At 37.9% G+C, this 27,810-nt stretch overlaps 1 protein-coding gene across 3 annotated transcripts in view; it reads left to right on the plus strand.

Annotated features, from left to right (window-relative positions):
* Positions 1-27,810, plus strand: part of LOC115438415 (phosphatidylinositol-binding clathrin assembly protein) — a 134,173-nt gene that overhangs the window by 32,474 nt on the left and 73,889 nt on the right. The gene's annotated exons all lie outside the window — the stretch shown is intronic.

The following is a 27,810-nucleotide window of genomic DNA, read 5'->3' on the forward strand; positions in this document are numbered from 1 at the left end:
TCAAATAAAAAGTGGTAGAGTGTTTCAAGTCCGCACTTTCGAATGGAGTTGTCCCCAATGAGCTATGTGACCGACTTCTGACACTACGACGTGTTGAAAATGTCATGTGATTCAGTCACGGGGGCCATTACCGTGGACACCAAAGGGTTAATTCACATTCCCTTGTATAAGTATTTCAACAAAAATTTGTAGGTTGTCTTGAAAGTCCCACAAAAATATCAGGTTACAAAAATTAAGGTTAAAAAGTTAAAACTGATGCTCACGCCCACCTTCAATGCAGCAAGTTAATATGTGATACTCAGGATATGAAATATAAATGGTGCAACAAAGAGATGTTCTTAAATCAATAGCGCATACACTATGAGTTCTTAAAACTGCTGATAATTCACTCAGTGTACATAAAAATGCAGAGTTTCACTATGCAGCTATTTAGATATTATTAATGAGGAAACCACCAGTGTGATGTACAGTAAATGCAAAGCCCTGATACAAGCACAACTACAATGCATTACAACATTGCGTTTCTGTTCTCGCCCCCACAGAGTGAGGCTGCGAGCTGTAGTAGAGCGAGTGTGTGCGCTCATCAGCCTGCATTCATCAGGCCTGTCAGGACAGTGGTGCTGACTGAGGCTCAGTAGCCAGGTGTCCCTGCTCCCCCATGGCCGTCCCATCCATTACAGTCAGAGCTGAGAGAACTCTGGCCGTAAAATTAGAAACCACAGACCCACAGAATTGGGGTCAATAGACTGTACGTTCCTTTTCAGATCAACACGCTGACCGGTTAAAGCTCGGCTGGTACTCTGAACGGCCTCGCGCGACGTCTGATAAACGCTCCAATTGTCCCGTTAGATTACGAGAAGTGAAATCGCCGCATGTCACTCACATTTTTATTGTCAGGAGAGAATCATAAGCAAGAGAGAGAATTTTCTTTATGGACACTACAAATGAATTGAAATTTTAAGCGATATAAACATAGACATAACTGGCATGTGTCATTATTCACAGCACTGTCAGTGTCACACATTTCTGATATGATGAAGCCTCCACCCTGAAAATGTATTTAACTTGGGTCACCCTGCCTGTTGAGAGTTAAATAATTTCATTTGTCTGGGCGTGACAGTTTTTTATTGTCTCAAGGACTCTGTGCTGCACCTTTTTTGCCTGAATCAAAACTCCCATCAAGATGAGGAAATACTATATTTTGCATGTTATGTTCAGTGTGTTATAAAGAAAATAGGATGACATAATATTTTTAATGCTAATTTCCCATGAAAATGTCACAAGGCATCCTGTTGTGGTCTTCCGAGGTTGACCAAGGACATCATAAAAGCACACTGTAAAACTATGGGATATGGCTGTAAGATATTGGTATCACTACTGCTGTCACTGCTGATTTGTTATTTTGCACCATTTGCTTATTCAAGGACAGCGGAGACAGCCAAGTACAGTATGTAAAAGAACTCAAATAACGTCACTGAAACACTGACGCTTTGAAGTATGTACACTAGTGCGCTCCCTAGATCCACACCTCCTTCAACAAACAGACCATTTCATTCTGAAAGGGATCCTTTTACCCACAAGCCTATGTCAACATCAGAATATAAATCAGCAGGCCCTAATATCTGAGCACATTTAAATTTAGCCCACTGTTGCATTCATTGTAAATTGTTCTGGATGTCAGCAGAATGCAGACGTTTTCAATTCAGCCTATTTTATTCTGCTGTCCCGCTGATATATTCAGAACATCAAATGTGCGAATATACCATTTTAGAGCCAATTGCAGGTGAATTAAGTTTTAATATCTCTTCTTTGCCTCAGCTGCCATATTTGTTGAAGAGCTGAGGATTGTGATTAGAGTAATAGCCCATTTTGTGTGTGTGTGTGTGTGTGGGATAGACGACAGGCCATTATTGATACTCTTTCACTTCTTCACCTCCAGTTTTTTCCTCCCTGCCAAGAAGCAATCCTGGCTCACTCCCCGGTGACACTCTGAATCTTATGAGCGATCAACAGTCAGTCAATATCTTTGATCACTGTTTCACTTTTGTGCCGGTACAAAGCCACTTCTTCTCAAAGAAACGCCACATCAGTACCTCATTGTTCGCGGCAGTATTCTTAAGATACAAGCGACATGTTATAGGTATGGTGCGTACCTATGAGCAGGAATCTGATGAATACTCCTCAGTCCTGGCTCCTCGTCTAGCCATTGTCTCATTTGTTATCATTTGTCAGCGTGTGCCTCATTTTCCAAGCTTTTATATCATAGGCCAGTATGTACCAAAAACAATCCAACAGGAAACCCAAAACAATGGCTGGAACCACTCTCCACCACCCACACATCCAACCACTGTACTTGTATTCCTCCGCTCTTTCTCTAGGGAGTAGAAGAGTAGAACGGCTGCTTCTGCCAGGAGGAATCAACGTTCAAGCTAGACCAAAGAAACCATGTCATACAGAAGTTATTTTAAAAATCGATATTTGTAAGCCTAAAAGCACTCCAACAATTGGGTATTGACATATGATCCACCTGAATTTCATTCTTTCTCTTTCCTTGCAACATTTTCTGGACTGGTTTGCAACAGCCCTAAAATAAGATGCTGGATTATATCTTTCTGGTAGACATGGCACGATTATTGAATATCAAATCTTGCGACTTTATTGCACTCCAAATACATCAGTGCAGCAGTAATCTGAAATTCAAAACTGAAATTCCCTGAAGCTCCCGCTGTGTTTTACAATGTTAACACTCCACATGTGATCTTTGGACCTTATTGTACCTGCTGTGTTAGAAGTGTTCTTTTAAACATATTAACATACTAATGTGTGTCTTTACCATAAATCTACTAAGGTTACTAGTGTGGCTGCACATTATTAATCTTTTATTTCTCTAGGTTTACTTTGTCACATTGCTATGCACCTAAATTGTTTAATCTGTCGGAAATGACCCAAAATAGCTACTTACATGTGAAAAATTTGCTTAGCAAATAGTAGCAGTGGGAAACACTTGAAATAAATTGACTTCACGAGCATAAAACGACTCTTTGATGGGACATTTTATCTACCAGTAACTATAATCCAATACTCTGATTAGACATGATCATTTTACTCAGTTGTTGAACATATATCCATCCATCCATTGTCTTCTGCTTTATCCGGGGCCGGGTAGTGGGGTTAACAGTCTAAGCAGGGATGCCCAGACTTCACTCACCCCAGACACCTCCTCCAGCTCTTCTGGGGGACCCCTGAGGTGTTCCCAGGCCAGCCAAGAGACATAGTCTCTCCAGCGTGTCCTAGGTCTTCCCTGAGGCCTCCTCCCGGCGGGACATGCCTAGAACACCTCCCCAGGGAGGCGTCCAGGAGGCATCCGAAACAGATGCCCGAGCCACCTCAGCTGGCCCCTCTCGATGTGGAGGAGTAGCAGCTCTACTTCGAGCTCCTCCCTGGTGACTGAGCTCCTCACCCTATCCCCAAGGGTGTGCCCAGCCACCCTACGGAGGAAGCTCATTTTGACTGCTTGTTTCCGGGGTCTTGTCCTTTCGGTCATGACCCAAAGCTCATGACCATAGGTGAGGGTAGGAACGTAGATTGACCGGTAAATTGAAGCTTCGCCTTTTGGCTCAGCTACTTCTTCACCACGACAGACAAATACAACGACCGCATCACTGCAGATGCTGCACCGATCCGTCTGTCAGTCTCACGCTCCATCCTTCCCTCACTCATGACCAAGACCCTAAGTTACTTGAATGTATATATGTTGAACATATATTTACAGCTAATTGCAGTTGTCCTCGATCCTGTGATTAAAAAGAAATGATTTTCTTTGATGTAATGCACACATCTTTATTCACTTCATAAGGTCAATTTGTTTGGTGCTTCTTTGTGCACAAGAAACACAAAATACAAACAAACGACAAAGCTAGATGATAAATCTGTAGCCCCTTTTACACAGCACAGCACACGGGAATATTTCTCCTTTATTTCGTAATGACGTCTTTGTAAATGAAATGGTGGGATCATTTAGTCCCACTTTTATCGCAGTTTTGTAACACATCTGGAGGTAGTAACAGAACCATGATAAAGGTGGAATCATGATTGCGGAATGCAAAGTAAAAGGAATACCTTCCACAACCAAGGTGTCGTTTTGAAGATGTATTGCATGTGCGACCCCCGCGCTGGGGGGATTTAAAAATGAGTGTGGGGCGAGTACAGTAAGATATACGTTGCACTATACGCTGTGCTGCGTCACCGCCCCTTTGATTCTGGAATGCAGGTCCGCTTTGTAAAAGTCCAGCCAGTGTGACCTCTGTTACTCCTTTGGCTTGGCTGTGGAAATCAGGTATTGGTGGAAAAATGGTTGGATTACCATCTCACCTTTATTCTGGGATCTCTGTCTAAAAGTGGTTTATGTAGTCTGTAAAACCTGTGTCAAAAATCAAGTCGCTCGGTTCACAACCACCAATTACCACATGCTATTTCTAAAATCACCTCTGCTTAATTTCACTTTTGCTCACTTGGTGGAATCTCTGTAAAGTCGTGCAAATCACAAATTGGTCAATCCACAATAGTTGCTGTGATTCAATATGCATGTGTTTGATCATGTTGTATTATGGGACTCCCAATACAAAGCATATGTTAGACCAGATTTTTAAGTTGTCTCTATCTGTAATAATTCTAAACCATGGGTGTCAAACATACGGCCCGCGGGCCAAAATCGGCCCGCCATTGGGTCCAATCCAGCCCATGGGATGAATTTGTGAAATGTAAAAATTACACTGAAGACATTAACAGTCATTTTAGTCCAGGTTCCACATTCAGCCCAATCCAGTGTGAAGTGGGTTGGATCAGTAAAATACAATCACCATCATCTATAAAAACTGACAACTCCAAATTCTTCTCTTTGTTTTAGTGTTAAAAAAAAAAAAGAAAAGTAAAATTACATGAAAATGTTTACATTTATAAACTATCCTTTCACAAAAATGTGAATAACTTGAACAAATATGAACAACCTGAAATGTCTGATGGTATTTTGACAATATTCTGCCTGTTACTAAATGTGTTGTGTATCTGTAGATCCACTGTGATCTGAAAGTTGTCATGCACATGTGTAAATGAGAAGCTGAGGCATAATGTGGTTAAAATTGCATTCATTTTTGTCCATAAATTTCATTTTTTTGACAGTTCATGTTATTCACATTTTTTAAAATGATATTTTGTAGATGGAAATGTTTTTATAGTGTAATATAACTTTTTTTTTTACTTTAAAGCATAGAGAAAAGTTTTTGAGTTAACATTATTTATATATTATTATGTTATTATTTTACTGGTCTAGCCCACTTCAGGTCATACTGGGAGAATGTAGCCCCTAAAATAAAATGAGTTTGACACCCCTGGTTTAAATGGTTATTTTCTCTCCAAAACAAATATTAATATGATGTTTTATTTGAAAAATAGCTTTCAGTTTTAAGTTTCATCCATCTCCATTCCATTATTTTTATTTCTTTCATTTGGCATTTGGACTGTACCTGCAGTGGAAATGTACTGGTGCCAAAATTGAGCCAATGACTCGAGCTGATAACATAAGGGAAAAAGCGGCAATAGAAAAACTTGGCAGCATTGCCTGCAAAACAGGTGGTGTCTCAAGTTCCTTGAAGTAGGTAAATAAGATGATGATCAGATAAAAAGAACTACAGAGCCTTTAGAAGATGAATCCTACAGTCTATACCAGCCTATTGTAGTGCTGTTTTAAATTAGAATAGAATAGAATAGAATAGAATAGTTGTTAGTGTTATCATGTCTACAGTAAAATTAGGAGTGCTTCTCCAGTCAGAGCAACAATATTAAGAAAACACCAGTACTGCAGAAATAAGAATAGAGTGAATATAAAATTACAAAAATTAAAAATAAGATCATAAAATAGAATATAAATTTTACAGTTTTACAAAGTAACATAAGACTAGAGCTAAGTAGAATAAAAAAATAAAACTGGACAAAATATAAATAGATGCAAATTTACAATATTAACAGTATGTATATATCTATAAACAATATTAACAGTATGAATTGCCCATGACAACCGTATGTATATCTAATGACAGAATTAACAGTATGTATTACCCATGAAAACAATATGTATATCTAATAACAATATTAACAGTATGTATTATCCATGAAAACAGTATATATATCTGTTAATAGTATGTATATCTAATAACAGTATTGACAGTACATATTACCCATGAAAACAGTATGTATAGCTAATAAGAGTAGTATGGATCACCCATGAAAACAGTATGTATATCTATGTAAACAGTATGTATTACCCATGAAAACAGTATGTATATCTAATAACAGTATGTATTACCCATGAAAACAGTATGTATATCTAATAACAGTATGTATTACCCATGAAAACAGTATGTATATCTAATAACAGTATGTATTACCCATGAAAACAGTATGTATATCTAATAACAGTATGTATTTCCCATGAAAACAGTATGTATATCTAATAAAAGTATGTATTACCCATGAAAACAGTATGTATATCTAATCACAGTATGTATTACCCATGAAAACAGTATGTATATCTAATAACAGTATGTATTACCCATGAAAACAGTATGTATATCTAATAAAAGTATGTATTACCCATGAAAACAGTATGTATATCTAATCACAGTATGTATTACCCATGAAAACAGTATGTATATCTAATAACAGTATGTATTACCCATGAAAACAGTATGTATATCTAATAAAAGTATGTATTACCGATGAAAACAGTATGTATATCTAATAAAAGTATGTATTACCGATGAAAACAGTATGTATATCTAATAAAAGTATGTATTACCCATGAAAACAGTATGTATATCAAATAAAAGTATGTATTTCCCATGAAAACAGTATGTATATCTATGTAAACAGTATGAGTACCTATGAACCAAGTCCATATAAAAATAGAACATTTATATTTTGTAAATGTTGAATAAATATTGCATTGTTATTGTAGAACAGAGGATTATTGCATGACTTATTGTACATAATTCACATTTTTAGGCTTATTGCACATTATAGGAAGTGATTTGAGGATACATTGAGGGAAATGGTTGAACAATTAAGACTCAGTGTTTGTGTAAAACAAACTCCGAAAATGAAACACCCGCCTACCTGACCAGTCATGTGGAAGTATTTTTAAAGAGCAACATTTTTAATAACCCCTTATAGGTTTCTTTTTGTTCCTGCTTGTACTAAGTGTGACCTCAAGGAATGTCACAGGCCACAAGGTACAGTATCACACGGCCATGTGAAAACCTTTGTAAGATTTTGTTTTCAAGGACGCCAAGACCTCAAACATACTACCCTTCATCCTTTTTTCTTCTTCAGGACAGGGTGGTTGTAACTGTCACTGGGGGAAAATTACAGTCTGATTGATTGTACCTCAGTGCATCAAGAATCAGGATACACTGACTCTGTACATCATAACAGAATACAGGAATAGGATGGAGTACATTGAAAGAGTGAGGGAATGGGAAGATGCACCGAAAGAGAGAGAGAGAGGGGAGACAGAGAGTGTGCAAGTCATTAAGGACATGAGAGGAGACGGGGACGGTCTGGCGAGGACACTGCTGAAAGTGCTGATGTTAGCAGCACACACCGCTTCCCTTGTGTGTGTGTGGGTGGGGTAGTAAGGTGTGTGTGTGTGTGTGAGGCAACACCGTTTGTGCACTTTTCCTCTTGTGTAAAGTTGCTGTGCGAGTCGCCACCACCGCCGCCAGTGTCCCAGATAGCGAGCAGCCCATTTGTTTTAATGACGTCACAGAGCCAATCTCATCACTATACTCCCCAGCCTCCTTTGGGAAAGCGAGGACGCGGACTTCAGAGATTTAAAGAACCTACGAAAGATCAGATCAGACTAATAATGTAGCCCGGAAGAGAAGCAAAAACAAAGATCGAAAGGAAAGACAATGAAAGACAGAAAAAAAAAAGAGGCGAAGAATCTGCTGACTCAAGCACTGTGTCAGAGGGAGCAGGGACAGGGAGGATGTTATTTGTGTTTATGTGAGCGCGAGGTCACCCCGACTCTAATGGGGGTCACCAGTGATAATCTGAAGAGCTTCAACGCACACACACGCGTACACATGTGCCTCCTATCAGCTGCTATTGTGGCGAACATAAAGATGATTAGCGTCAGTTCAGCGTATGCTCCTGATGGACCCCTGCTTATCTGTTACTCGCACTTCCTCTGTTAAAAGTAAAAACTCCTGTGATGAGCAGACACTCTCACCACACACACTTCCTTATGCTCCTCCAGGCAGATAAACAAGTTTTTCCAACTCAAGTAAATTGGCTGCATCTGTGTGATCAATAGAAGAAAGCATTGTGTGTGTGTGGCCGCCCTGCTGGGCTCAGCCATCCAGAAATTTGGCGGATACAACAAACCCGATAGAGATTTCCCCAGTCAGGGATGTCTGAATCTATTTCTGTTACCATTTTTGTTCTCAATAGAGATTTGAGTTATTAGGCACTTTCAGACTAGAGGAACTTTTTCAGCTTTAATAAATGTTAGAAAGGGAAGTATACACTTTTTTGTCTGTACTGTAGGGGATGATTGTAGTTTTTATTATTAGAATACTGTTTTAAAAATGTAGGGTGTAAGATTAAGATTTAAGGTTATGACAGACGGATAATATTCAGAATTATTCATTAGTCATGTGAGATTAACAACTGGCTCTAGAACATTGGAGGTCAAGGTTACAACAGTGTGAACTGGACTGACGGTGTCTATTGCCGCGTTTCTACTATGTGGTACCGGCTGGACTCAACTCGACTTGGCCTTTTTGCGTTTCCATTACAAAAAAGGACCTGAAATCTGGTACCCGGTACTAGTTTTTTGGTATCACCTCCACCGAGGTTCCAAGACTGGGAAACAGACACTAAAACGTGACATGTAAACACTGCAGACCACTGATTGGTCAGAGAGTTGTCTCTGTGGCCTGTTGTTTTACAAAAAACGGATGCAGAAGTTGACAGTAAATATAGCAGTAAGTTATGCTGCATTCCAGGCAACCCGTAACTCGTGTTTTCCAACCTTCTACCAGTGAAAAGGCACAGGAATGGCAGTCAAACCTGTGACTTCCCACCTGTGAACTCATACTAGATCGATGTACTCCCAATTCCGAGTTCTGACGTCATGTAGCAATGGCGGCCCCCATGGATGTGGTGTTTATGCAAATTGTTTATTAAAACAAGGTATTGCTTTGACATTATTTATCTGCAAATGTTGTGCATAATCAGCAGCTCCTCTAGCATTAGCTAGTTTTCAGTCCATTGAGTGCAAGAATAAATTAATACCAAATATGTATTCAAATAGACAGATATCATAACATAAAAGGTAGAACAGCTTCTCTTGCCTTATGCGCCATTTTTACTCCTTTGTTTCCCTCAAATAGGCAAAGAGCGAGCACCTTTGGCGATAAAAATAATTGTAAATGAGCATAAAGTACGGTCCACCATGCTGGTTTTTTTTTTACATCTAGCAACTACAATTCCTTGCGCTCAGGCAGTTTGGCGTGACTTGCCTGGAACGTTACAAAGTCGTGAGTCGTGATTTGAAGTCGTGACTTACGGGCTCAAAAAATGGCCTGGAACGCAGCATCAATCTACATGATGACATCCCACAAAACTGTACCATGGTTTGTCGAGGAGGTTCAGATGTAAAAATTCAGCATGAGCTTGACGAGACAACACGCAATGAGCAAGTTTATTAGGAACTCTCTGAGCAGATGACACGGAAGTAACACGCTGCATTGCTATGACGTCCAGGTACTCTAAAGTTGGTAGTGTCCTGTAATGGAAACGGTCTCCAGGAATAGTACCTGGTATCTGAGTTGATATGTGGAACCGGGGCATTGGTGTACATTGAATGCAGCAGCAAGAACTCATTCATTCATTCATTCATTTTCCAAGTCTCTTAGTCCTCATGAGGGTTGCAGGGGATGCTGGAGCCTATCCCAGCCACTGTTGAGGTGCGTGTCTTTGGGCGGTGGGAGGAAACTACAGTATTTGGAGAGCACCCACACAGATATGGGGAGAACATGCAAACTAGGCGTACTGATAATATCTTAGTGTCTTGTTTTTTTTTAACCTTAAGCGCAGTTCAGACCAAAGACTCATTAGACAAAACCACTTTAGAATATTGCTGGTCAAGGTTACAGCAGTGTGAACTGGACTGCATCAAGCCAACTGATGGTATCTAACTGAACATTGAATGCATCACCAAAAACCGCAATTTTAAAATGCCATTTTAGACACTTTTATTAAATAGTAGTTTAATAAATAAAATAAAATTATGAAATATAAATGAACAGATAAATAATGACAACAGTCACGGCCTCAGTGGCCTCATCTGACTGAAAGGAGGAAAATGGGCCATTATGTTTGGTTTAATTATATTGTAGAATGAGTGGAAGACTGGACTGGCCTTGGTGCGTATCATGGCTCTCTGAATGCCATGTTATTATTGTAGCTCTAAATAAATAAATAAATTGGAAAAACTGGAAGGACATTTGGAGTAAATATCCCAATAATATTGCCCTATCTTGCAAACTTAGAAAAAGTTATATAGATATGGCACTGTAATAACGTTAAACTGTAACCCCTTAAAATATATACATACCTTGTCACATTTATAGGAGGATGGTGTTTGATAGCTTTGAGTAGACACTATAGAAGAGCTCTTAATGGTGCATGAAATGTTTGGTTCTTCAGTGTCCGTTCATGCAGGGCGCCAGTCCGTGCACTCCCTCTCTTACTTTGTTTTTAGTTTCTTTTTTGCGATCAGGAGGTCTTTTTTGTTTTCTCAGCACCGCCTTCAGCATTTTATTCCTTCCACTCCTGTCCTCAACTTTCTGCTTTAATTAATACTACCACAATTAGTTTTGCTGCTGCCATCCCTCGATACAGTTGCACTTTTAGTACAAAGTGATGTACTTAAAAACAAAAAAAAAAATCTTATCTTGAGATGTATCTCTTTTATTTTGTGTCTGGAATAAACAAAAATTACTGGCAAAACCTCCCTTCTACAGTGTTACTGTCAGACATTTACAGTCGAATGAATACTTATCAGGTAACACCTATGCTTACATAGACTCTGACTCACTTGTTAGATTATGAAACATTATATTTTGACATATACACACAAGTTATGCTAGAATATCTGGTACAATATAATGGATTTTTATGAGAAAGTTGTCTTGACCTGATAATGCTACCTTTATATTATTTATACCAAGACTTTACTATTTATATATTTATACTTGGATACCCACAAGCCGTTGCTATGGAGAAGAAACCAAGGAGTTAATCAGAGCTGCAACAATTACTTCAAAATTCTCCTTTAAGAAATAAACCTACGGTGTGTGCTCAAAGATATAAATTAAACAGAGATCTTGAATTTTCAAGTAAGTCCATCTCAACAGCTGAATGTGTTTTAACATTCCTTTAGATTATATTTGAGCTTCAAAACGATTTAAGCTGTGTCGTTCAAAGCAAAGGCTGCAATCAGATTGTGTGCAAAAATGGATCAAAAGTGATTTTCTTCGTACAATTTGAGAAGATATACAGTTGGGGTGATAAAGCCTTTTCACAAAACATTCTATGGTTTATCAGTTATGTGTTGAAGTGGTGCCATTTGCTGTTTTGTCTGACATTTGCCTGTGGTGTCCTTGATGCAGTTTGTCATCGTTGCATTTGCCAGGGTGGAATTAGAGAGAAAAAAAAAACGTGATATTTTTCAAGTAGCTGCTTGTGAAACTATTTCACTCCTCTGCGGCCAATAAACTATCTGAGAAGGTTAACATCAGTAACTAGTACCACTTTCTGTGGGTGGGGGGGTATGCCATCCTCTGAGGGCTCTTGTTATAAACAGAGCAGTTAAACAGCAAGTAAAGCATGACTTCTTCACACCATGTTTGTGTTAACAAGAGGGTAGTCTTCAGCCCAGACGCCCACTGCACTTATGTTTTACCTACATTTACTGTATGTTGAATAGGAAAGACGGGACAAACAGCATAATAGAACTGAATACAGAACAACTTAGCATGTCAGTATTTATGTAACAAACTAGCAGATTTCTCATATTAGCGTAGGTTCGGTTCTCTGAATGGTATTTTAGGCAAAGCATGTGCTTAATCAGACTTTGTGTATAACTGGTCACTCTGTAGTCAGTCCGCTGTCATGATTTATCAGCAAAACAAACATGTTACACAAATCCAGGCAGGTTGAGGTGACTTATCAAACACTTGATGCTGAATGACTAAAGCAGTGGTCCTCACCTGGTCTGGCTCCAGGACCCACTATCACCCCTCAATGACAAGCTGTGACTCAAGTTGATAAAAGCTAAACCTCTCAAATATATTTAATGAAAAGATGGTGTCTTCTGAACCTGAGATAATAAAGAATATCACAGTGTGCCAATAGAGAAGACAAGTTTATTGATAAACCAAAATGACCAGCAGGTGGTGATGCTAAATATGGAAACATTCCCTCTAACACTAAATTAGGACCATTTTAACCAAAAATTGCACTCTTACGTAAAAATTAAAAGTGCATTCAGTCACTTATTCAAGAATTAATAATAAAGCTGACATAACAACATCCCTAACCCAGCCATTTTTTTAGCTTACCAGCCGAGAGGCCATAAGCTATTGTCGTCGTCTGTCGTCGTCGTCTGTCTGTTACAAAACTTTCAATTGTCTTCTTCTCTGAAACTACAATTCCGATTTACTTCAAACTTGGTATACAGCTTCTTTATTGATAATGTCAACAAAAGTTAGTGAAATTATTTCGATCTGGATCTGATTCTAGATTTGGTGCGACTTTGAAAAATGTCCCCATTATAAGAGATAGGAAGTGGATCGATGCAATAGCTCAGGAAATATAAATGATATCCAGTGTAAATTTCTACAGTCCAGCCCTGATGGGGAGATGACCAAAACATAATGTCCACATGCTGATCAGGATCTTCTTCTGGATCCGGGAACTTGCGGAAAATTTAGCATGGGCTCTTATAGGGAAAAAATTTCAATTGTCTTCTTCTCCAACTTGGTATACAGCTTCTTTATGATGATGTCAACACAGGGTATTGAAAGTATTTTGATCCAGATCTGATTCTGAATTTGGTGCAACTTTGAAAAATTTTCCCATTATAAGAGATAGGAAGTGGATTGACACAATAAATCAGTAAGTATCAATGATATCAAGGTGGAATTAGAATTTTTTAGATCTGATTGGAATATGACCCAAACATGGTAGCCATATGCTGATTCGCTTGGCACCATTAAACTGGATTCGAATTTGTTGTTTTGAGGTATCCAAATTCTTACATGTCTGCATGTTACAGACGCACGTGTTTGATTGTTTACAAATAACATCATTCAGGTAAAAAAAATCCGGTCACATTATTGTCAACAACTAATTACCGACTGTACTTCCTTCGGACATGCGCGATGTGATCCTTCGTACATGTTATTTGTTTAGAAATAACCTCGTTCACGTGATCAGAAGAGGATTCCCGGTGACATCATCACTCAATCGTCATCGCTATTTCTGTAATATAATAAATATACATAACTGGGTGTTAGTAAATGGCATCTGGATACATTTCCCAAAGCTTTTAATTTGGCTGGTTAAGCTACAGGGCCCTTGGTCCTATTTTTAACATACTCAGTGTTTTCTTGCAAAAAGAATTCAATTAATAAAGTGCAACTAGTGTTTCTTAACATTATTTTTGCCGAGGCAAAGGCCCACGACCCACTGAAAACGGGTTTGCAAGCGACTTCTGGGTCATTGAGAATCACTGAACTAAAGAAACTGTATATGGTCTTAAATACATTTGCTTGCCTTGTAACATGGCGCAACACTATAAAATAGCAAAATTATGTATTAATGGTGTGTATAAATATACAGTAGAGCTTAAACCTCCGCTCTCTGCTTCCAGTCTGTATCAGTGATAACCAAAACTGGATCTAAATTTGCTTCTGGATGATGTGTTATGCTACCTGACACTGCCCTTATCAGAAGTCTGTACTAATAATACCCATATCTGTGTGTGCGCTTGTGTGTATATTAGTGTTTCAAATGGTGACTCATGTTGCTTGGCTGCATCATTGACCTCATAGACGCACTCATCCACCAGCAAGACACAACTGCTCCCCTGAGAACCAGAGCCCACACACTATTAGCCTTGTCACCTTGGAGGTGCTTATATACACACACACACACACACACACACACACACACACACACACACACACACACACACACACACACACACACATAGACACAGTCTTAAGTTATTGCCAAAGCAGGATGTATACACACATGTAGACACGTTTCTTTAATCCTGTCATTTTCTGCACCCACCCCGTGTCTCTTTGTGACTGTTGCTTTCACACTTTGATTGGATTCAAAAGCTAAATGGTAGATTGCGTAAAAGGAGTGAGGAAGAGGAGGATGAAGAGGCTGAAAAAGGAAAGAGAGAGAAGGGGGGTTAGAATCCCTGGGCGGATTTAAGCCAGTCCAAAGGAGCTGATTGTGTTTTTGGCGTCTAGCGTGGTTTTGCCCGTGCACACATGCATGTTTGTATGGTTTCCACACGTCTGTTTCCACGTATGTGAGTTTCTCTGCTTGCATAAGAACGTCTTTCATTCAACACAGACTGATCACGACTCATTCTTCTCATGTGAGTCACCACCTTTCAGTGCGAGTCAGTATGCAGTCAGTTCGAACAATTTTGTGCATGTGTGTGTTTGAGAGGGAGAGAGAGTGAGGAAATTGGGTACACCGGCCAAAATTTAATTCCCCCGTGGACTCGCTGACCCCCTTTTGGTGTCGACGAGATCCAACAGATCCTTCATATTCCTGGTATTATATTTTGTAACTTTTAGATATCAACCAGTAGTTCCACATGACAGATGGAGCTGGTCACGGGTGATAAATGCTTCTTTCAGGGTGCCTCCACAAGATGGTAAATGTGTACTAAGTTATACTCTGGAAAAGTTTAACACCGAAACGAACTTTTACTACCAGAATCAATAATTCCTCTGCTAAAAGAAAGCTTTCTTGTTTATTGGCTTAGAGTACACATTGGCAGGTCCAAAGAGGGCTGTGTGGTAACTGTTTCAACTTCCCAGATATCATGTAATGTGACGTCAGTAAGCTGCACACAGCACGCTCATGTTTACCAACCAGGCTGGTCTCTGGGCTTTTTTTCTTTTTTAATACCAGAGGGAAAAGAGATGAAAAAGATCTGAAGTAGCAGTCTGAGTTTTTTTCTGGGCAGATCACTTCATGTTGGGAAGCAGTTTACAATCCTCCCCTAAGTTACTATTCATTAGAAAGTTTTATTACTTTCTAAAGAGGTTAATATCGATTTAAAGTGACTTCTTGTCTGTAGTGTTGTATTTATCCAACACAGAGAATTACAAGACTGACATAAGCACATTTAACCCATAAACACCCAAACAGCCACTGGTGACCAAAGCCATCTACTGAAATAAATGTTTAATACCTGTTGATCCACTAATCCTATCATCAGTACATGTAAATAATTGGTGTAAAATGCAGTTTGTCATCTTTTCTTGGTCATTAGATTTGACCCATTTGGATGTTTGGAGGCTTCGTAGTTACCATGGAAACACCATCATCTTCTACAACATTGATTAACCAGTAAAACCCATGGAGTTGGATCAATGACAGTGGATGCAGACTAGGGCTTTAGTGACTTCAGATGTCAGATCAACTTATTTGTCAATAAAGTCGAGTCAAGTAGTCGTATGATGACATCATCACACAAACGCACATCCGTTCAACAATGAGCAACTTGTATGAACGTTCACTGTAACATTAACAATGTACTGTAAAGAGCAGAAAAAAAAACAAAGACACAAGCATCAACAGTCCTTCTCAGACATTTTAACCAAACAAAACATAGGCTAACACCTTTTCAATTCAAGTGAACAACATGAAGTGGGAAAAAGTTAAGATGGCAGCAGCATGTTAGAAAAAAGAGCACATTGTCTTCATGAAATAAATGAACAGAATAATCCAAACACACTGGCTGTCCAAATTATTGCCCGTGTTTGCATGATTCACAAAACATTACTTTGACCAGAGTTTTTCTAGATCACAGTCAGTTTAGTTATCCTACTCTGAGTCATCTTCTTCCGTCAGTCTTGGCCTTGTGCTAGTGCTGTGCAGGTGTTGTTTTTTTTTTTTTTTTCAACCTGCTTTTGTGGAATTATTTGACGCGCCCTACAACTAAAGTGACATTTTTTGAACCCGCACCAACCGACCCAGGTCCGCTGATCCACACATCACTACCTTGCGCTCCATGTTTTAATGTAGAAAGATGAGAGTATCGACATGCGCTGAATAAAGACCTGCACTGTCAGGTGATGGAAGGGAGAGAGAGAATAACACACAACTAGTCGACTCCTCCAAAGTAACGCCAGCTTGTGCCACAGACGTTGATGCTTTGACAAACCAGCTTCTCTGTTAATACCCTAATGCAGATACTTGTTTTTACATTCACTTATTGATATCTTTGCTGAAAAATTTACTTTTTCTTCAGTTTTCTCTGTTTTTGATATAACCATCACTTTAATCTGGACATTTGTAGCTATATGATCAGTAAATTAAATACAAGAAAATACCTGATTTTCACTGAAAAACCACAAAACACAAAGGATAATTTTAGAATAAATAGGGATAAATCACTTAAGAAAAGTTAAATATACAGAAAAAACTATTTTGGAACTGCTTCAAAAGTAGCACTGGGTTTTTAGAGATTAATGCTGGTAAACATTGACAGATGATGCAGTATAACTCATGTAAATATAAGGAACTTTTTTCTAAAACATGTTCAAGAAAGAAAAATGCATAAACTGTTTCTCACAGAATGGATTTTCTCAGGTAGAAACATGTAAAAATTGGTACAATGTGTTTGGTGATGATAATGTTTTGGTGTCAGTGAAAACAGGGTGTGCCATGCCGTTTTAACTGAAGCCAGAATCATGTACAACAGGATAAATAAATGTGCTGTTCATTGATAACTCAACCTCTATTTTTCCTCTAAAATACAGGCTGTTGAACGTACTTGCGTTAAAGGCACTATGATATTCTTAATTAAAAACTGCAATGTTCGTAAGGTCCATAAATTGTAAAATATTTAATTTCATCATCTATTTTGACAGGCGATTAATCGATTATGTAGTTTTTCAACTAAAACTCAAAATTCTATGATTTCAGCTCTGAATTTATAAATAAGCAGCTCTAATCAGTGATATATCTCCTATTGCCATCTGTTTTTCAGTGCTGATGTTTTTGGCTAATTATCATTCTGACAAATGTTAACCTATATTATTTGTTGATTTTAAAAAAGACAAAGCCAAATATTTTTTTTTGTTTTTATTTGTTTTTTCAAAATGTTACAGATTTACTCGTTTCCAATGTTTTTTTGTAATTATGAAATCTTTTGCTTATGGACGACAAATATTTCTTCTGACAAGGTTTCATTGCTTTTTGTCTCCATGTTTGATGCTGCTGTGGCTACGTGGAATTCCCAGTCCCACAATGCACTCCACGACAAAATTTCCGAAAAAGTCAGAGTGACTTATCAGTTTGGTATGTAAACAAACGGACTGCTTGTGACGGAGTTATCTTTGGAGTTGTTCACTGTGAGGGAAGTGATTTAGGTGTGTAAGCACGGAAAGACTAACGGATTAGTAATAATTAGGATATCACTGGGGTTTTACAAATTTGAAGAAAAATTTGTGATGAAAGTCATACGCTGCTTTAAGCTTTCTGGAGAGACTAAACCGTTAAAATGGTTGCTATTTTGCAGCTCTATAAGCAGTCAGTGAAAAACCCAGAATATAAATGCTGTCATGCTATATTAAAAGCACAGCAAATGTATCCAAAAGAGATACTACATGCACTTATTTATGCATGTACTTATTTTATCAGTGTCAGGGTTTATGTGATCATTTATCTTGTAATATATTATAGGCTGTGTGATGCAACCAGTGCCTCAGTTTATTATCAAATCATAAAAAAATACTCAAGGGAAAAATGTATGGCAAAGGCATTTGTAAGCCGGTCATGTTAAACAATAGTTTTTGTATGTAGGTCACATTTACATGTTTATCCAGCCACAGTTTGTCTGTTAAAAGTGGATCTGAAGTCTACAGAGCTGCAATCTCAGCTTCTTTGCTGCTCAAAACAAAGAGCGAATCGGGAGGGGGAAAAAAACACTTCAGGTCAGTGTTAAAGCCGTGGTGTTTGGTTACTACGGAAACCACCAACTTGTGCACTTCTGAGACGGAGTCATAGGAGTGAGATGGAGAAACGGGAGGAAAAAGCCAGAAGATGGTTGAAAGCTGGTCGTTCGTAGCTCTATGTATAGCTAGGTTTCTCTGTTGAGGCGGGGAGTAGCCAGAACCTAAATGCATGAATAATACATATGGTTGTTCTCCGATATGCTAACATGAATTATTTGACAAGCTGAACCAACTGCCTCTCCATCGCGCCCCCCACTCTCTTCTGCCTCTGTACATCTCCTCATTCTCTCCTCTCTGTTCTTACACCTTTTCTTAAAACCCGAATCGCTTCTCAGAATCGCATCTTTTTCCTGGAACCATCATTGCTGAATAATCTGGGGCTCAGTGGGTTTCTAAGACCCCCCCTCCCCCCATGTATCACTCTATGCGTTTCTGTGTCTTTTTATAGATTTCCTCTTTTTTGACGCTATCCATGTGTTATGTGTGGGTTTTTCTGTCTCCGCCTTTGTGTTTGAGGCAGAGAGAGATACGCAGGCTCTCATCACATGGACGTTTGATGAGGGAAAGAGCAGCCAGTACACAAGAGGATATAGAAGAAGAGAGTCGACAGAGTTTATGGAGTTTATGAACTCTCGCTGTCGCTGCATCTTCTCTGCTCTTCATCTATGGCCATCTTATCTCTGCTTTAACTCTAAGTTATATATATGTGGAGACGATGCTTAATTAACCACGCAATCTCATGCAGCTCATACTATTAATTCTGGGGCTGGGTGTTAACCCTATTTATAATACTGATTAAATTGGATGGATAATGTCAAATAAAAAAAAATGCAGGTTTTTCCGTAGGTTTTCTCAGAACCTAGGTGCTATCTTGATTCTAGCATTATGTACATATATGTCAGCAACTTTATGACTTTGTGATGTTTAACTGCTCCCATGTAAATGACACGAAACATTTACAGTCGCGAAAAAAATTATTAAACCATCAAAAGTCATCAAAAACAATGGTTATGCAATCAAGCACTAACTCCTGTGTGTATCATGTGACTAAAACAGACAGAAAAGAAAACATGGACTGCCTAAAAGCACTGTTTTTGTCAGTACAATGCCATAGATAGTGATGTAAGAACTGAAGTGATTTTGGTTATTATCAAGAAAACATGGAAAATGGATAGATATCAGCTCTTAAATTAAATTCTTATGAGCTATTTTTGTTATCTTTATATTTGTCCAAACAAATGTACTTTTAGTTGTACAAGGCATTAAGATGAACAAGAAATTGAAGAAAACAAGGGGTGGTCTAATAATTTTTTCCACAACTGTATGTAAGATACTGCAACCGGGAAGACCTAATGACACCTACAGTTTTGGAAATGCTCTGACCCAGTCATTTGGTAATTTTTCTATGCTTTCCCAGATCCAACAGTACAAGTATTATTTCTGTGCCGCTAAAATTCATTGAACAAACCAAAGAACAAAAATAACAGTCACATTATGAAGCGATGACTATGAATTTTGTTTTTTTACTCTAACTTGCTTTTATATGATTGAGGCTTCTGGTATCATTATCATTTCTCATTTTAAACTGCAGACCTCTAGGTTTTGTTTTACCTGTTGAATAAAGTAGTAATTTAAATACCTAACCCTGTGCTGCAGAAAGTGATCTTTTGTACATAAAATGAAAAAATCTCCAAAATGGTCTTCAGGTAAATCGATAGTGAAAATAAAAGTTGCCTTGCTCAATAGTTAACCTTTTAGAGACTCTGTTTTTGTCCTTAGACGGCAGCGTAAATCCACATGGGATTGTGTGAACTGTGTTTTGTCCCTTCAGTGTATAGACACAAGAAAGGACCAGAACAAAATCAAATTCTTTAGGCTTTTTTAAACAGTCCCAGAGCCCTTGGAAACTTGTCAGTGCAGCTGAAGCCAACACACATGCCCGCAAGCAAATTTGTGCACACAGTCGCTCACACACACACACACACACACACACACACACACACACACACACACACACACACACGCATGCACACACATTCTTAGATACTTCAACCAGTCAGTGAGGGCTGGTTCTCTGCCAAGTCTGGGAATTGGCAAACTGGCAAATCTCAGATCATTTTAAGTCAGTTGGACAGAGGCGGCCTTAACGTTAAGATGCTTTTGGGAAGCCTGAGGCCTGACTTCCCCTAACCGGGGAGGGTGACCAAGCCTTATTCTGCTCCGATGTGAGGAGGACTACGAGGCAGAGACGGTCATGAGAGAAGAACTTGAAGTTTAGTTCAAGTCTTCAGAGTCAGAGTTCATGTTGAGGCTAAAGACTTTTGACCTCCTGTTGAAGTCTGGTATCAAATCTCCATAGTGATTTGACTTTGCAGCAATATTTTTAGAAGTTCTTTTCTATCCTATTTATTAATTCGTGAGCATAAGAAAAAAAAAAAAAGAACACATCTACTTCAAAGCACAATAGCGTTTTAAAATAAAACAACCAAATATTGTCTTTTTTTATGTTGATAGTTGCAGAAGCTTCTTTTTTGTTTCAAGAGTAATGCAAAAGGTTAGAGCCACATTTTTCATATTCATGACTTATAGGTGGGGTGCGAGATGTTTTCCTGGAGCATTTTTTACTATATTGCTTAAAATCCCCTTCACACCCCAATTACAACCAATTAATTAAATGCTCTGTCACAAAAATAAATAAATAAATAAATAAATAAATAAATAAATAAATAAATAAATATATATATATATATATATATATATATATATATATATATATATATATATATATATATATATATAATATAGTCACCTGTGGAACTGACAGGACTGAAAAAACACCATCCAATCATTTTAAGCGCCCATTTGAAATGATTGGATGGTGATATGTCTATCACACTCAACTGCCATTTGCTCCTCCCCCGTTTGTGCGTACCCCTCTTCGTGCATGAATCTTGCGTTCTCAGAGGTTTGGAGCACTTATACAGGAAACGAGCAAGAGCTTGGGTATATTAGCTATATTAGGATGGAAAGTGAATCTGCAAACTGTTTTGTCACTAACATAAATCACAAGGAAATGTAACATTAGCCAGATAGGTATTAACTGGGGCTGTTCTGTAAGAGCGGGGGTGTTGGAGGAGACTGATTGAGGTATGCATGGATCGGGGTCAGAGCCGGGCGAATTGTTGCTGTGCTCGAGGTGAACCCTCGAGAACAAGCATTGCACGTGCCAGTACTCTGGAGGCGTGGCTTCGGGAATTAATGAAGAAGGGGGTTTGGACTTTTGAATTGAGTATTTTCAAAATGTAGCTTGCTCGAACTGTTTTTCTAAGATCTCATACCCCACCTTTTAAGTTTACAGTAAAGTAGCGGTTTAGCAGCAGACATGTAAGTGAAACGACTAAGTAATAAGTTTATGTTTATGTTTACGCATTTGGCAGACGCTTTTTTCCAAAGCAACTTACAGGGGAAAACCAATTAAATCACTCAATCAATCAAATTTTATTTATATAGTGCCAGATCACAAAAAGAAGTTATCTCTTGACATTTTATATATAGAGTTGGTCAAAACCAGACTCTAAGTCAATTTACAGAAATAATAAGTGTTATTGAATTGCCTGTTTCAATGAACAGACAATTGCATTCCAGCTATGATTGCGTGGATGAACTACAGCGAGTGAACAGCAGTGTAGTACCTTTCCATGTTATCTAGAGCTGCAACCAATTAATCGATTAGGTGCTTGAAGTGAATGCAAAGATTCCTGATTCAATTAATCGACTCGAATTGATTGAAGGGAAATATTCTATTGCAGTTTTCCTTAATTGAAGCTTCTTTGTGCATCACAATAAGCGTCCGTGTGAAACACAACAGTGGAACCAGTGTTTAACAGCAGAGAAATGAAGGAAACAAAGCTTTGATTCAGGATAATTGTGGTTGAATGATTTTTTTGGATCAGTTTGAGTCGATTAATCGGTTGCAGCTCTAATATTATCTTTGGGTTAATTCAAGATAACAAGGTTTACAACATTCAAACATTTCAAAACAGTTGAATAAAATGAAAATATAATGAAACATACTATACTAAAGGGATCTGGTATTGATCTCAGTGCTGTTATTCATTGTGCGTATTGGCCAGATGTCCAATCATTACCATACTTAGGTTTTCAGCGTCAGTATTTTCATGATACTTGAATATAAACACTGTGCAGATGCCTGAAATTAAGAGATTCCTTAATGCAAGTTTTCAGCCATTTAAATACTCAGATTTAATGTCACTGTTCCAACGCTGGAGGTTACGCAGATGAATTAATCATCTGCAAACTGTTGGCTCCAGTAATGTAGAATTTAATACTTTACTTACATGGCAAAGCTACAGTGCAAAAGCTCTACTTCTTCCTCAGGTAAATATCACAGAACAATGAGCACTTCTTAAAGAGTATTCAGCTCGAAATGTGATCACCAGCTGGTCAGCACGTAGCAGGAGAAAAGGCCAAAAAGGAAACCTCATGATGTTGAGTAGAACTTCCAAAAACACCAAAAACAACCCTTAAGAAGACTAATTTTATGAGTTTCACACTTGAGTCAAAATGGTAGTATTATGTAATTTTGTTTAGAAAAAAAACAAAGAAAAAAAAACATCTATGTTATCAACTGTTACTTTTCAGACAGTTGCAGTTTTTGTTATTTTTGCAAGCTGTCAGTGCAGTTCATACAATTCCAATGGATTGAGCAATTTGGAACCCATTCACCACTGGAAGTGGTTCTCAGTTCCCATCCCTGCTGTACACTGAAAACCCTCTTCTTTTTCTTTTTGTTCTTTTTCTTCTCCTTTTTTGTCTTCTCCTGCTCTCTTTCATTTTCTAAGATGAGGGAAAGTATGAAAAGCATTGCTTCAAATGAAATCCCCACAACACTCTTTAAATTCATCTTTGATAATTCTGGAGTTGGGAGTCTTTTTAATAGTTGCCAGGCATGTCCAAAGGCGATGTATTCTCAATTTGGGTCCACAACGCACGTTTACATTCACACTCGACTGTCCATCTCTGCCAGACAGTTCAGACAGTTTGTTGAAAATATGGATGAGCTACCCACTCCTGCATTGGGGGTTAGATCCCCCAAAGGTCTGATTATGTTCTGAATCTCTGAGTCCACCTAGAACAATCTGGGTTGGAGAAAGTTAATAAATAAATTCAACTCATAGTTAATTTAACACTGTAGTGCCCTTCAATAAAGTAACAACTCTCTAACGAAGACGAAAAAAGCCAGTGGAGCTGCTTAATTTACACTTTCAGGTGGGAAAGTTTGAAATCCGTAAAGAAAGGTGGTGCTGGGGAAAAAAAGAGAAGGCAAACTGAGTGGATTTTCCCTTGGAAAATGAAAAGGGACTAAACATGTTCCAGCACCTGCTCAGTGACATGTGATCTGTCAAAACATATAAGGAACCTGTGTAGTAAAAATTGAAATACAGAGGTCCTGCAGAGTTGTGTTTCTATTCTATCATGCCGTATTGCAAAAAGATGTTCTAATGCAAACACAAAAATGACATGGAGATACTGATGAGGTGATTCATCATTTTCTAGAGACCAAGTTTTAACTTGAGATTTGATCTCATTAACATTTTCAAGGGGTTATTATGTAATAATTCATTATAGCATACTGCCAATCTTCTGCTTCTTCCCAAAGGTTAATTAATTTTTTCTGCTGCTTCCTCTCGCCATTTTTTCCCCTCGTCAGCCAGTTGACTGAGCCGCTCACAAGGCGTTCTGATAAATGACTGCATCTGAAAAGTTAATTTTTTCTACCAAGGATGAACCATAGATGAGTAAACACTTAATGTTAAATCATCCAAAGTAGATCTGATAGGAGGCCACACCCAGCTGTATGCAAAAATGACCCCTGACCTCCCTCCAGAGCGGCACATTGAGACAAAGGCAGTAAGGTTTTACCTGCTTTAACGGTTCTAAGACTGTAAAAAATATGGATTAATCATCAGAGTCCCATAAAACATCTTGAAGGATTAAGTGGCTGAGTCATAGCACAGTTAGCTCTGTAGTGCATTTTAATAGAGTTAACTTCATGTCAGTAAGCAATCACATTATTCTTCATTATCAGCTGTTTCTATTACCATCTGTTAGACAGTGCATGTGTGTATCATTAGATCACTTTTGTGATTTTACTGAACTTCAAAATAAAATAACACTGTGTAGAGCTGGATAATTAATTGAATCACATCCACAGCCAGCAGTATTATGTAATCGCAAGACATATTCTATTCTATTCTATTCTATTCTATTTCGGGCTGGGACTTTATCATTTTAGTTGGTGTGACACTTTAACGGTTGGTCTGTTTCTTTTTGGCCAAGGATATTTATTACTTTACTACTCTTCTGAAATGTACTTGAAAGTACTGTTTATTTACAAAACAAACATGTTTAGATAGTTTATATAAAGTAATAAACAGGATTTGGTTCTTTAAACCTGTGTATGTGTCTATTCATTAATTTAGTCATCTACTGTTTGAATTGGAAAATGTTGCTTCTTTTATTACGATTAAATAATTACAAGGTCACTAAATAATTAAATACATCTTATCTTATCTTATCTTATCTTATCTTATCTTATCTTATCTTATCTTATCTTATCTTATCTTATCTTATCTTATCTTATCTTATCTTATCTTATCTTATCTTATCTTATCTTATCTTATCTTATCTTATCTTAAACCCATTTTGTGTTTGTGTGCTATTTGCCTTTTGTCTAAACACACACAAAAGAAATGATTAATTATCACTCTTGTTGGGTTAGTAGACCAGGTGAATTGGATGCCAAAAAATAAACAAAAACCTCTAGTATGTGGTAGTATTTTGGTAACCAAGCGGGTATATTTGTTTATTGCAATTTTCCACAAAAAGTACAGTACTGAAAATGAAGCTGTCATACTTAGACGGAGCTAATAATGCTGACACAGATATTTACATCCAGCATCCTCTCATAACTGTTGTGTATTGATTCTCACTAGTAATCACCTCATATTGACTAGCTGTTACAGTCATTTTGGTATTAAAATCTGTGGCACAAGCAATTACTGTATGTTTTTAGGGTTGTTGCTCCTCTATCCCAAGCTTGTAAATGAAATGTCTCAATGTGATAATTTTATCAGATATGGCTCAGATATCCACTTTGGTTCCAGGGTGAAATGTTTGGAACATGGTGATCAGTGAGAGGTGAAAGGTCAAGAAAACTACAATCTTGCAAACACATTTTATTGCAAAACTAAAGGTAAATAAATAAATTATGTTATTTTGTATCCTGAAGGTTTTGTGTCAATCGAATGTGAGAAAACCATCTGAAAAATCCCCAAAAAAAGAAACACAAATTCTGTGCATTTCCATAAACTGGTTTGGAGTGAATAAATTAAGCTTTGTTGTCTTGTCAGAAGGTGGCACAACAGGCTGTTTAGGCATAATATAAATATCCATGAATAAGGAAAAGCTTTTTCAATGTGTTTCCATAAAACCTTCTAGTAGAAACTCAAAATATGCATACACTATATTTTTATGGAAATGCAATTTCTTCGACAATTTTCTGCAAAACCACTTTTATGGGCATTATTCTGTTCTGTATAATGTAAAAATGGTCTCCTAGGGGTTTTCTAAAGCAAATTATCTTTAGTTATTGAAGTGGTTCCAGGATCCTTGAAGCAGAAATGTTGGCCTTAATGAACCAGCCTGTGTTTTCAGCCATTGAACCATTAAAATCAAGAATATATTGTCCATGTTGGATGCTGCTCACTGCGCAATAGATCATAAATTGCATGAGTATGACAAACATGTATTACCCTGTCCTTCTATTCACTGACTCATTTCTAAAGTCCCTATAATTCTCAAGTTTTTTTGTATGTGGTTTGGATGATGTATGGGTTTGACAAGTCATTCTTTAGTTTTTCATCATACTCTTTCTTATCTTAATTTAGAGCTTTTCATCACCAGGCTTGGCACATTCTTTCTTTTTTTTCCTGAGGGTTTCTTAGACTTCCCCATTGTTGTCGTCTACTCGTGCTCTTTCCAACATGTAGAATATGACCCAACTCTCATGCGACTTGGTTAATTCTAGTTTTGACTATTTCTAAGCAGATGTTTATTAGTTATGAGCAACCAGGCATTTTCATCCAGTGTGGGCTTTAACCCTTTAGCCCCTGACGTGTCTATGGTGAGTGTTCTGAATGTATGATTTATTTTAACGAAGTGGGTATTGACACAGTTCTGTGGTGCGAAATATCAGTTTGTCTATTACCACAGAGCCAATCAGCGCCCTCGTTATATCATGTCTGGTAACATATGTCCCGAAAAAGTACCAAGGCAATCAGATAGCGAATAGGTCAGTCTTAGTCACAGCGGATATCTAGCTCACTTGGTAATGTATCGGACTGCAACACAGAAGACTATGGTTCAGGAGTAGTGTTTTTTTTTTTTTGTTTTTTTTTCTCGTAACGATTTTCAAATGGGGCAGTGCCAGTAGGCAAATCCCACACTGATATAAATCAGCCACTGGGACAATGTTCAGAGTGCAGAATTCCACAGGACCACAGCACTCAACTGACACAGAACTGTCACATGGCACACTGCTGCATCTAACATGTAGCTCCGCCCACCTTCTCCAGCCTCCGGAGCAAAGAACACCATAAAACAACATATACAGTTTTTAGAACAATAATTCCTATTCTATACTATATAGTATCACTAATTTGTCATTTCTTCCATCAATTGCCACAGTACTGTTGTAACAAAATGCACAAAAGAATGCACTGAAGTATATGCCAAATATCACCACAGTACTGTGGCAACAAGGATAATGAGTAAATTAAAAAAAACAAAAAAAACAGAGGTGAATGAGTTCATGTAGCAGTATCCCTGATTGGCTCTAGTGCAAGTGCTAACATTTGATTGGTCTGTGGCAATAGACAAACCGATATTTTGTGCCATAGTACTGTGGAAGTAGCTATTGCCTTATTTTAAATATTCATGAAAATTCAACCGTTTGCTCAATAAACAATTTCAAAACGTGCTGATAGAAGAGACCTTGTGCTTTCCATACACATCTGAGCATGCTCAGTGCACCCCCCACCACCGGTGGAGTGGGGAGTAAAACAGAGCAGTGAATGAGACAGAGTGACTATAGAAATAGAAAGTTTGGGCTTTTTTTTTTTTTTTTTTTTTTTTTTTTTACACTGTTTTCCTTTTTTTTTTTTGTTTTTTTTTTTGTTTTTACTGTTTGCAGCATTGTGGGGATTTTCCTTTTTTCTATTTTGACTGAGTTTTGACTGTGTAACTGCTTTTTGGAGTTCAACCAGGTGCCAAAAGCAGCTGGACTGATTTAGGTAAAAAAGAGCCCCAAAACAAAAACTACGAGGCCCAAATTCAAACACTTGTTGTTCAGTGTGTTCCAGTTCACAGTTTATGTTCAACATCCTAA

This window comes from Sphaeramia orbicularis, chromosome 18 (assembly GCF_902148855.1).
Source record: "Sphaeramia orbicularis chromosome 18, fSphaOr1.1, whole genome shotgun sequence".
Taxonomy (NCBI): domain Eukaryota; kingdom Metazoa; phylum Chordata; class Actinopteri; order Kurtiformes; family Apogonidae; genus Sphaeramia; species Sphaeramia orbicularis.